The 12,524-nt window shown below is 50.7% G+C and overlaps 1 protein-coding gene across 14 annotated transcripts in view; it reads left to right on the forward strand.

Annotated features, from left to right (window-relative positions):
* The first annotated feature begins 816 nt into the window (after positions 1-816).
* Positions 817-12,524, forward strand: part of MEGF11 (multiple EGF like domains 11) — a 388,207-nt gene continuing 376,499 nt past the window's right edge. For all 14 annotated transcript variants that reach the window (XM_017851122.1, XM_017851126.1, XM_017851125.1 and 11 more), the window contains exon 1: positions 817-1,030. The gene's annotated coding sequence lies outside the window, so the exon portion shown is untranslated. The remainder of the gene's footprint in view (positions 1,031-12,524) is intronic.

Raw genomic sequence — 12,524 nt, forward strand, 5'->3', positions numbered from 1 at the left:
GAAGCAGGCAGGCAAAAGGACGGGAACGAGCTGACCGGCCTCAGGCGCCCTCGCACTTCCCTCATCAGCGCAGGGGCCCAGTACCAGGCCGCCAGGAGCCGTGGGGGTCTCGACCTTGCCTGGAGTAGACCTTGGCAAGGCAAGTTCCTTGCCCTCTTCTCTTTGGGTCTCAGTTTTCTCATCTCACCAGGCACCGCTCAGCCCGACTTGGGTCTTAGCATTTTGAGTTCTTTGCTTTTCTTGCTTTTTTCCTGGCCCAGACGTTTCTCGAGCACCTGTCTTGAATCCCTGTCTCCGGCCCTGCCCATCCCTCTCGGTCCTCGGCCAGTTAGGAGCACGGCCTGGGGGTGCCCCTTGCTGCCTTTAACCCCAGACTCCCACCCCCATCCCCGGGATCTCCCATCCAAAGCACAGAGGAGGAGGCGCGCAGGCCGCTCCGCTCCCCCAGGAGGGAAATGGGGAGTAGGGAAGAGAAAGGGGAGTAGACGCGCGAGAAGATTAGCAGGAGGAGAAAACAGAAAATAGAAAAAGAGGGAGCAAGAGAAATGAGCAAAAGAACGAAAGTGGGGAGGAGGGAGGTGAGATGCTGGAAAGCGATGAATCGGAGAAAAAGGGGAATCCAAAGGCAAGCTGAAGAGAGAGGCTGAAGACAGGAAAAAGAACGAACGAGCGCGCGCGAAACAGCAGGGTCTGAAAGGACCAAAGAGAGAGAAAGAGGAAAAAAATGAGGGGGGTGTGCGGGAGAGCGGAGGGAGGGAGCTGCGAGCCGGGAGGAGGGAGGCTGGGAGGGAAGGAGAGGGAGGGGCCGAGCGACCAAGGCGGTGGGGGCTGGCTCAGCAGCAGCCGCCACGGCTCCAGCCGCTCGCTCGCTCGTTCGCTCGCTCAGTCGCTCCCGGTGCCCGCTGCCCGCCGCCCGGCTCCCGGCTGCTCGCGGCCCCCGGCTCCTACCTGGCGCTCTGGCCAGGGTCGGGCACCGGCGGACAAGACCGCGCGACTGGCCGGCCAAGCTCTGGGCCGGCCGCGGGAGCAGGTAGGTGGCTCGGTGGGGACCGCGACGACGCGGAGCCTCGGACGCTGGGGGCACCAGCGGACGCGGGGGGGGGGGTTCCGGCCCTGGGGAGGGGACTTTGCAGCCCCGCGACTAACTTTCCACCAGCTCCGCTGACCCCCGGCCGCCCTGCCCGGGTCCGGGCTGCCGAAGCCGAGTTTGGCACGGGGAGGAGGTGGATGCTGGGGGTTGCGGGAGCGCCAGGGGGTCCGGCAGGACGTGGGGCGTCTCAGTGTGGGCAGGCGCAGCCCTCCGGCCGCAGTCGGGATGCAGTGTCCGCGGCGCCTCCACGTGCGGGGGAAGACCCGAGATCAGCGGCGCGGCGCGGGTGTCCCGGGGAGGGCGCCCGTCCGTCCCCTTGAGTCTGGGGACTCCGCTCTCAAGCCTCCCCGGGTGTGCCGGCTGCACTCACTGCACGGGCGCCTTCCCCGCCAGGGTCGGGACGCAGAGCCTGCGGGGATGCAGCAGGTTTTCGGCGGCGGCCGCCCTTGCGCTTCACGGCCGCCAAGCCCCAGCAGGTGCCACGCACGCTTTTGCTTTTGGGAGAAGAGAGGCGGAACGTGTATCCCCCTATTTCTTTCCCATCCCGTCGCCGTTACTCTATTCCGGGAAGTCCAGGACCTGGACGGCCTTGTTGGTTGGCTCCCAGGACAATCCTCCTGCCCTAGGCTGCGACCCTGGCTCCCAAAGTTAAAGGAGAAGCAAGTCACTCTGCGCGCGCCTGGAGCGTGGTCCCGAAGTTCCCAACTTCTCGCCCAGCCGTGGGCGGTAGTGTTGGAGGTGGGGAAATGGGTGGTGGTTGTGGCTCCTTGGAGCTGCCGAGCGCAGCTGTCTTCCTCCTGGACTTGGTTTATTTTCCTAATTTGTTAGAAAAAATACTACTTAAAAATAGGCAGAATCGCTCCTCGCGGGCGTCAAGGTCCGTGAGTGGGACGCAGCCGTCCCTGTCCTGAGTCCGGGAGCGCCGAGCCTCGGCGTGGCAGTCCCCGGAAGCCCCGAGCCCAGGCGGCTTCTCCCGGACCTGTACTCGCGGGCTCCATCCCGCGGCAGCCGCGTCTGGGGATCCGTGCCCCGCAACCCGCGCTGCGATGCCAGTGTGACTGTCTCCCGCGTGGTCATGTTCTCCGGAAAAATATTTCAAAGTGGCTCCGCTTCAGGATCACCCACTTTCCATCCCTCCAAGAGCCGAGAGAACAGGGCCTGCGGCGGGTTGGAGGAGACCTTTGGGATGGTTTGGGCTCCCGGCCATCTCGACTCGCTCTGGCTAGGGTCCTCGCGCCCTGGCACCAGCGCCCCTCCGGCGATCTGCTGGGGAAACAAGGGTTAAAGCTCCTTGGCGGGGGAGAGCCGGGGGGAGCCCGCGGCGGCCGACTGGGGCATTCGAAACCTGCAGGGGACTCCGTCCTGCTAGCTCCCGGAGTCGGAGGGGCAGGATTCGCCGACCTCTGCAGCTTCTCGGAGCCAGCGGAGCCCCGGCCCAGCAGCCCTCTTTGTTGGAGTGCTGTCGGGAGATTCTCTTGAGAGGTTTGGGGGTTTAGTGGTACCAAAACCTTGAGGCTTTCCGGAGAGGGTCCCTCTGCCGGCACTCCCTGCAGACTGGGCGGGGTGCCCGGAGGGCGTTGAGCAGACGTTGAGCATCCTCTGCTCCTCTGGCGGATTTTCCTGGTGCACACCATGCATCAGCTCTCTCCGGTGCTCACATTTTGTTTAAGCCGCTAGAAATTCGAGGTCTAGGACTGCAATCTCGCCACTTCTTCCCACTAACAGATCAGCAAACTGAGGTCCAGAGAAGTGAAAGGACTTGCTTAGAGCTGCTATACGGGAGGAAGAGTAGGTAAACCAAGTCTCCTGACTTCCGGGTCAGGGCCTTTTCTAGTAGTCCACGCTAACTTTATTGCTTTCTTCGCACAGGGCAAATGTTCCCAGTCAGGCCACTGCACATCCTTGACAGGCTCGAGGGCTGAGTGTGTGTGAGGTTAGAGGCAGAGGACCTGTCTCTGGATTTTCGGGTTAGGTGCTGTGCTGCGAGTATCTCCCAGGATAAATCACTCATGTGACAGTTTGTTGTGTACCTGTTCTGTCCCTGCACCGGGCTCTGGGGGTAAATGGAGCCCACACACAGGGCTCAGCCCCATCAGGTGCAACTCATAGGGAAAGAGAAACCATTGTTTTGTAGTCAAGGAAGTGAGTGCATGTCGACATTCTCAGGTGAAATCACTTCGGGAGGGGTGGTTTTGGGATAGTGCCTGGAGAAGGCAAGATTAGGAGCTGATAGGTAAGTTTCCAGTTGGGGAAGGAGGGTTGTCAGGATACAGGGCTTGAGTCCTAAGAAGGAGGCAGGAAAGCTGATTAAGCGGTTGGTCAAAGCACAGCACTGTCAGGGCCAATGAGCACTGGGCCTTTGAGTGAGAATCACTGGGGAAGGTAGAAGAGCCAGTTGCTCAGAGCTCAAGCTCAGAACCTGGTCCCAAGGGACTTCTAGGCCTAGACTTAAGGTGAGCAATTGGCTGGCAGGTCAGTGCCCCATGAGCCAAGGGTGGTGGGGTCAGAGGGGCTATATTCTGGCTTTTGCTTCTTTTCTTCTTTCTCATCATTCCCAGGGGTTTCAATCATTCTCATTCTTTTGCCCCTTCTCTCTTTTTTTTATTCTTTTCTTTTTTTTGAGACAGAGTCTCACTTTCTCACTCAGGCTGGAGTGCAGTGGCACAATCTTGGCTCACGGCAACCTCTGCCTTCTGGGTTCAAGTGATTCTCCTGCCTCAGCTTTCCAAGTAGCTGGGACTACAGGTGTGCACCACCATGCCAGGCTAATTTTTGTATTTTTAGTAGAGATGAGGATTTGCCATGTTGGCCAGGCTGGTCTCAAACTCCTGACCTCAAGCGATCTGCCTGTCTCAGCCTCCCAAAGTGCTGGGATTACAGTGAGCCGCCACGCCCAGCTCTTTTGCCCCTTCCCAACCATAACTTTTAGCTACTTCAGTGTTCCGAGCTTATGAAAGGCAGGAACATGCAGTCAGCAAATAGCTCTTAAGCTCCTTCTTTGTGCCAGGCACTGGGCTAGGCCCTTAGGATACAGCGATGAATCAGACAGGAAGAGTCCCATACCTTGTGATGCTGACATTCTAGGCTCTGTCCTCCATAGGCTTAAAGTCTAGTCATAGAACAGAGGCAAATACACAAATGATGTCTGAAGAAGTCCTGAAATGGGACAATACAATAGAGAATTCTGAACCTCTCCTCTAGTGGTTTAAGGCTCCAAGGTGAGAGGTTTGAAGTTGTTGGCTATGAGATTTGGAGATTCTGTGGGCTTCCATGACCCCAGCTCCTGGTTGCCAGGGGTAACCCAAAGGCAGCTGCAGTGGTGACCTTAGATGCAGCATTGGAGAACTGCTGTACAGAGCTTCTGCCAGGAAGGGAGCTGGTGAGTGTTGGCAACTATGATCTTGCTAGGTATCCATAGAGACTGGTGCCAGGTAACCACGTCCCTCTTAAATTCCAGCATCCACAGCTGTTTGGTGTGCTCTGGAGCCCCATTGTACAGATGGGTAAATGGAGTCCTGAATCTGTAGACTGGGACAGCTATGCAGTAAGAGGGGCCCAGCCCGTATAGAATCCAGGTGTTCCCTGATACAGGATTCAATTTAAAATGCTGCTCTTTTCTTCCTAGAAAAACATTTCTTCCTTGCAGACTAGTGATTCTCAGATTTCAGTGTGGAGGGCTTATGAAAACACAGGTTACTAGTCCACACTCCCAAGTTTCTGATTCAACGGGTCTGGAGTGGGTCCAGTAATTTGCATTTCTAAACAAGTTCCTAGGTGATGCTGATTCTCTAGTTCTAGAGACCACGCTTTGAGAACCAATGTAGTAGAACAAGGGAAAGTGAATGATTTTTTGAGATTATAAGATAGGGGAGCCTGGAACGAAGGCTGTGATTTAGCTCTAGGAGCTCATAGGACTTGCTATGTACATCCCTCTATGTACATCCCCTCCCCCTCACCCCCAGGAGGCCATAGAATTAAAAGAATATTTTATCTTCATCAGCACACACACACACAGAGAATATATTGCAATATAATTAGGGAATAAATAGGTGTTGTGTATTGGATGTAGATTCCATGCCTGGTGTCTCTGTGGGGGTTTATTATAGCAGTGTTATAATTGAAAAGGTGTCATCCACTCTGAAGCCCCTCATGAAACTTTCATGGCCTGGGTGGTCATTGTCCAAAAAAGCATGTCTTCTTCATTAAAAGACTGAAAGTCAAAGAGATTGCTTCTCCTGCTAACGGGACTATCTGTGTTTCATTTGACAGTAACTGTGCAATGTGTTCTTAACGAATTATGCAGGGGGGAGCAAACAACAACTGAACAGCCAGTGTGAACAGGGAGGGGCTGAATGAAGTCCACATCACAGGTTCACAGGTCTGTTTGTTGAGCATCTCCAAATGTTTTGAAACTCTGTCTCTCTGTCTTCCTGTATTTCTGATATGAAGCTGTATCTCAGCAGGAAGAGGAGAGTTTGTGTTTCAACTTAGCTGACCGGGTAAATGTAACAGCATACTTTATCCCCAACGTGTTAATTAGACCCAAAAGAAAAGAACCATAAAGCAGTTGTTCTCCTAAACGCTGGCATTTTTCATCTGGATTCTATTTATCGATTATTTTATAGTTGAGAGGGAGCAAAAATCCATGTTTTTATAGCAAATAAAGCTGGCTGCAGTAATTATGCAGGCTCAACATGTCTGTTCTGGAGCTGGAAGTTGGAATTCAGCCTGACTCTCAAACATTTGGGTGAGATCTAATTGAAAAAGACATTTCAAAGAACAAATATTTAGGAATGAGGAGTTTCGCTGATGGTCTCTCTGGGTCAAATGTGAGTACCTTGCTTTCAGTTTGATCCTCAGAGGTGGGAGGAGACCATGGAGAAGGACCTGGTCAGTAATGTTGAGACCACAGTCAAAATGTGAGGCTGAAACTTAAAGATAATCAGTGAGGCTTAGTAAAGGGAAGAAAGATGCTTTCAGGGAATATATGCCCTGTACCTGGTGAGCAAGGGGAAGATCAATTAATCAAATATAGATTGAATACTTACTGAATGTGCAATCTTGGGACAGGCACAATGAGGGCAGGGGCCAGGACTTTTACTGGTTATATATCTTTTATAATGATAGTGGTTAACTCAGGTATCCATTGTAACAAAAACCCTTGATGGGAGTAGGAATGAAGGCAGCAAGTGACAGAGAAGCTGAATTCAATGTGCTGAAACAGTAAGGAATTTAGTATCTCCCATAACAAGAAGTCTGGGCTATATCTGCCCTATAGTTGGTCCTTTCAGTGGTTCAACAGCATCATCAAAGATCCAGATGCTTTTCATCTTTCCTGTTCCTGAGATCGCAAGATGGTGGCAACAGTTCCAGGTGTTATATCCTCACCATCATGAGCAGAGGCAGAAAAGGCAGGAGGGAGCTTTACCCAGAAGCCCCTCAGCAGACTTTCACTTTTGTCTTATTGGCCAGAATTGTGAATCATGTGTCATGCCTAAGCCAACCACAAGCAAGAGAAGGGAATCATTGTAATTGACCTATAACAATTTTTTTTTTTTTTCTGAGACGGAGTTTTGCTCCAATTGCCCAGGCTGGCACCGTCTCGCCTCAGCCTCCTGAGTAGCTGGATTATAGGCACGCGCCACCATGCCCAGCTAATTTTGTATTTTTAGTAGAGATGGGGTTTCTCCATGTTGGTCAGGCTGGTCTCGAACTCCTGACCTCAGGTGATTTGCCAGCCTCGGCCTCCCAAAGTGCTGGGATTACAGGCATGAGCCACCATGCCCGGCTGGACAATCTTTTTTTTTTTTTTAAAGGGATCTCCCTCTCTTGCCTAGGCTGGAGTGCAGTGCTGCTGTCATAGCTCACTGCAGCCTCCAACTCCTGGAATCAGGTGATCCTCCTGTTTCAGCCTCCTCAATAGATGGGACCACAGATGCGCACCACAGCACCTGGCTTGGCCTAGAACAATCTTGATTTGTGTATTGGGCCTCAGAGAGGGTCAAAATTAGGATTCTTTTGGAAGGGTGAAAGGAGCAACTAACAGTGGCTGCCATAGAGCTCAAGACATGGGCTTGAATTATCTTTCTACTCATTTTAAGCCCCATTTTTCACCTCTTGTGCCTCAGTTTACTGAACCTAGGATGGGGATCTGTTGGGAAGATAAATCTGAATTAGCACCATAATTATACTTGATTAGTACAAGAGAGTGGAAGATTATTTGTAAACTAATCTCTGAATCAAAGAATTTATAATCATCTAATGCAGGGGACATGTGAGGACTAGACCATCAAGATCATCAAATGGAGAACAGAACTGGAGAATAAATAATCATGACTTGCAGACCCACTATTAAAGGATGAGCATGACATCAATGGGAGCCATAGTAGCTAGGGAAGGCTTCCTGGAGGAGGTGGTTCATGGCTCATACTGAAACTCCAGCACTTAAGTATGGATAGGTTGTAAAATCTTTCTGCCCAACTTGCTTCCTCTTGCTTTTTCTGTTTCTTCTCAGTGGTAAAATGGGACCATTTGGTCAATATAAAAATATTATCTCTACAGTCACAGTGGCTTTGATACTCAGTCCAAATATGGTCAGTACTGACCAGCGTGATTCTGGGAGGGAGGTCACAGTGATTCCCTCGCCAGCCCTAGATTCCTGATTTCCAGTCCTGGATGGCCCATCAATCTCCATGTCTCAAGCCGCGTTTCAACCCTGATTAGATATTATTATTAGTATTATTAGTTTTGAGATGGAATCTTACTCCTGTTGCCCAGGCTGGAGTGCAGTGGTGCAATCTTAGCTCACTGCAGCCTTGACCTCCTTGGGTCAAATGATTCTCCCACCTCAGCCTCCCAGGTGGCTGGGACTACAGGTGTTGCCACCACGACCAGCTAATTTATTTTTATTTTCATTTTTGGTGAAGATGGGGTTTTGCCATATTGCCTAGGCTGGTCCTGAACTCCTGGGCTCAAGCAATCTACCCACCTCAGCCTCCCACAGTGCTGAGATTACAGGCGTGAACCACTGCACTGGGCAGATACTATTATTATCAAAAGCAGTATTTGAATACCTGGCTGCCATCATTAAACCTGTGTGCCTAAACTGAAATCTAAGTTTTCTCATCTCTCAAGTCATCTCCCCTTCTGGATTCTTCACTTTTGTTGCTGGCAAAACCACCTTCCCAGATGTTTGGGCTCAAAACCTGAGCATGTACCCCCGCCCCCATTCCATACACTCTGCTTGCAATACTCAAGCATTGACTTGCCTTTTAAAAAATAATTAATTAATTAATTATTTTTGAGATGGAGGCTTGCTCTTATCACTCAGGCTGGAGTACAATGGCGTGACGATCTCTGCTCATTGCAACCTCTGCCTCTTGGGTTCAAGCAATTTTTGTGCCTCAGTCTTCTGAGTAGCGGGGATTACAGGCATGCGCCACCATGCCTGGCTCATTTTTGTATTTTCAGTAGAGACAGGGTCTCACTGTGTTGGCCTGGTCTCGAACTCTTGACTTCAGGTGATCCACACACCTCGGCCTCCCAAAGTGCTGGGTTTACAGGCATGAGCCACCGTGCCTGGCTGCCTTTTGGTTTTAGGATGTTTCTTGGATATGTTCTCTCCCTTCTGACGTGAGAAATCCTCTCTGCTCAGGTCCTCTCCATCTCATGCCGGGTGATGGCACTGCCTCCTACTCTGCCATCCTCAGAGCATAGTGCATGGGTGTATGGGGACTTGTGTCTTTGGGAATAGTCTATGGGGGTTCTGTAAATGGGATAGTTTTTATAAATTCTACTGAGGAGTAGAGTCTCTGCAATGAGTCCAGAATTCATGGCTGCAAATCCCATATGTTGCTGTGGGAGCCATTTTGCAGCCTCTCATCTCTTTCCCCTTCAAATCATACTGAAGCATTGGTTTTGGTTTGTTTGTTTTTGGAGACAGGGTCACAGTGTTGCCCAGGCTGGTGTGCAGCAGTGCGATCATAGCTCACTTCAGTCTTGAACACCTGGGCTCAAGCTATCTTCCCGCCTCAGCCTCCAGGGTAGCTGAGACCACAGATGTATGCCACCATGCCTGGCTAATTTTTTTTTTCCTTTTTTGTGGAGATGGGTCTTCCTATATTACCCAGGCAGGTCTCAAACTCCTGGCTTTAAGCAATCCTCCCACCTCGCCCTCCCAAAGTGCTGGGATTACAGGAGTGAGCCTGACCTAAAACATTGTTTTAATCAACTCATTACCTTACATTTTTTTTCTGTAGCACTTACCAGATGAAGCCCAATTTCCTCAAATAGACAGTTGAAAGTCTCGACAGTCTGCCCGCATCCTGCCTCCCCAGTCCCTACTTGCTCACTGCTGGGACTCACCATTATGGCTGACTCAGCTTCAAGTTCTGTTTTTCCCTGTGTTTAATCCAAATCACCCTTTCCTTTAAGACCAGTGTTAGTCCTGCATCTTCAGGTGACCTCCCCTCGCTACTGGAGCCCACAGTGATATCCAAGCATTGATCTTTCCCTCCCGTAAACTTCTGTAGCAATTATTGCCCACACCACAAATTTGGTACTTAATATACTGCTGTCATTGATAACATTTTATTGCTATGTTTATTGTCTTCCCAGTTGGATATAAGACCCCTGGGACCCAAGGCGGTAGGGGAGGATGTATCTGTCTTTACACCCAGGGTCGTGGCCAGCAAGCACATAGCACTTCAGTATTTATTGAATTAATAAATCATAGGAATAGATTATTTACCTCAGAAATCAGTTAATCTTCACCCTTTTTTCTTAACCTCAGTTGGGGGAAGGGACTAAATTTAATGAATTCCTGCTCTGTGCTGGGTAGTACTTTAGGTGATTTTTAGGAAAGATTTTAACAGCCTTGTAACTATCCAGTGAAGCTGGGATTCTTGGTATTATCCTGCAGATGAGGGAAGTGTGGCTCTGAGAGCGCTGGGTGGCTTCCCATGCTCACTCAGCCAGCAGGAGAGTAGTGAGGGGCAGGGTCATCTTCCTTCCTCTATGTTTTCTAATGCATACATCTTCCTGAAGTTCTCCCGACCTGTGGGTGCCTGTTCTTCCAGTCTCTTTTTCCTTGTGTCCCACTGTGCCTCACTACTTTGCTGCATCCCCAGGACTTTGGAATAATTCAGGAACCTCTGGATTCTAGCAGTGGACTCTGAGCTTTCTGGTGGAGCAGGTAAGATGTGCTCCTTGGTGCAGAAAAGAGCCAGTAAAGAGCAGGAGAGGACTTACTAATGGGCCTCAGGTCTCCAGAAGGCCTTGGATGACAGTGGGCAGGACATAGAACCTTCTTTGGGGGTGTCTGGGAGGAGTGGGTGATGTTTACTGCGGGAGAGATGAGGTGTGAGATCGTAACAAGGGCCACCATTGTTAGGGCCTCGCAGTTGAGCAGGCACTTTTCAGGTGCATGTGTTTTCTAGACTGTGTCTTACAACAACTTTGTAGAGCAGGTTATTGTCCTCAGAACAGGGTGTTAAAGAGTTCAAGTGGCTTGCGCCAAGTCACACCCCGACTTGATGCCTGCCTCCCGATGGTTAGTAACCTTGAGTGACAACAACAGGCTTGGCTTTCCAGAGGCTGTGTGGGACAATGTGAGGGGGCCATGTTTCCTGAGGTAGAGGCTTCATGGTATGACCTTTGAAGGACTGTTCTGGAATTGATTCTGCAGGTCAAGGTAGAGGTGACTTAGGGCCTATCTTTACTCAGAGCAAAAATTATTTAAAACCTACTCCTGTCCTTCCCCTGCCTGACCTGCCTGGTTTATCATCCATGCTTAAAATAAATACAATAAATAAAAACACCCCAAAACTCTTTCTCCTCCTGCAGAGGATGAGCAACAATCTACATATGCAAATAAATGGCATGCCAGTCCCCATGAATATTAATTTGGAAAGGGAGTCTGAGGCCCTAAAATACACTCAAAATCAACAGTTTGGCATCTCACAACTCTTCCAGCTCACTTCCAGTGATCATGGCCTTGTTATATTTTAAGATTGCCTCTGCTCCCAGCTGGCCTCCCTTCTGCATCCCTGGATGTTCAAGTTACCAAATGGATGGAGAGTGTTTCAGGTTGGCAGGATGGAGGTCCAGGGGTGATGGGTGAGTCCTCACCCTGGGGCTGGGCTGACCTTGTCCTGCCCCCCTGGCCAGGGCCCAGGCCTTAGCCCCTCTCTGATCCCAGCATTAGCAGGGAGTCCTCAATGCCAGGGGACAGTTCTGGGAAACCCCATGGACAACCGTCAACCTGGGACCCTTGTACTGTCAGGGAGCACTCAGGGTGGGGCAGAGCAGCAGCCTCAGGAATCAGCTTCTCCTGCCTCTCAGGGACAAATGGGGAAACTGAGATCCGGAGGGTAGGTACCTTGCCCAGAGTGACACGGTGAGTTAATGGCAGGAAGTGAGAACACGTATTCATTCTTTGCTCTGAAAAGCACATTTCTTTTTGAGTGTGTGTGTGTGTGTGTATGTAGAAGGGGGTAGGCAGGGTAGGGCTTAAAGTTTGTATACTTTGGGGGAAAGAGTCATTCTTCTCTTATGATCATTCACCCAGAGACAAGTGGCAACAGAAAATTCAGACTTGTGTCCCATTTCCATTGAAATAAATGATTTCCTTCCTCTCTCAGTAGATTTCCAAATTAGATTACACATAGGCCAGAATTAATGTGAAGCTGTCTGGCAGAGTACCCTCTGGCTGAAGGTAGGATAGGGCAGGAGAGAGAAGGGCCGAAATATCTCCAAGGAAGCCAGGTGGAGAGGACCTTGAGGTGGAAGAGGAAGGAGTTGACAGTAACTTCTGGGTCCCACTTGTATGGGGAGGAGGGCAGAGGGGAATGATGCAGCATAGTGGTATCACCAAGAGTTGGATCTCCCGCTTGCCCTTTCCTGCTGCTTACTGGATAGGCGTGAGCATATCATCTCATCTTTGGACCTCCTTTTCCTTGTCAGTAAATATTGGGGTAATACTGAGATAACCAATCACTTCTCCCTCCCTCCCTCTTTTCTTTCTTTCCCTCCTTTCTTTTTTTTTTTTTTTTTTTTTTTTTTTTTTTTGAGACGGAGTCTCGCTCTGTCACCCAGGCTGGAGTGCAGTGGCCGGATCTCAGCTCACTGCAAGCTCCGCCTCCTGGGTTTACGCCATTCTCCTGCCTCAGCCTCCCGAGTAGCTGGGACTACAGGCGCCCGCCACCTCGCCCGGCTAGTTTTTTGTGTTTTTAGTAGAGACGGGGTTTCACCATGTTAGCCAGGATGGTCTCGATCTCCTGACCTCGTGATCCACCCGTCTCGGCCTCCCAAAGTGCTGGGATTACAGGCTTGAGCCACCGCGCCCGGCCTTTCCCTCCTTTCTTTCCCTTCCTTCCTTCCTTCCTTCCTTCCTTCCTTCCTTCCTTCCTTCCTTCCTTCCTTCCTTCCTTCCTTC

Source organism: Rhinopithecus bieti, unplaced genomic scaffold, assembly GCF_001698545.2.
Source record: "Rhinopithecus bieti isolate Rb0 unplaced genomic scaffold, ASM169854v2 scaffold_31548, whole genome shotgun sequence".
In the NCBI taxonomy this organism is placed as follows: domain Eukaryota; kingdom Metazoa; phylum Chordata; class Mammalia; order Primates; family Cercopithecidae; genus Rhinopithecus; species Rhinopithecus bieti.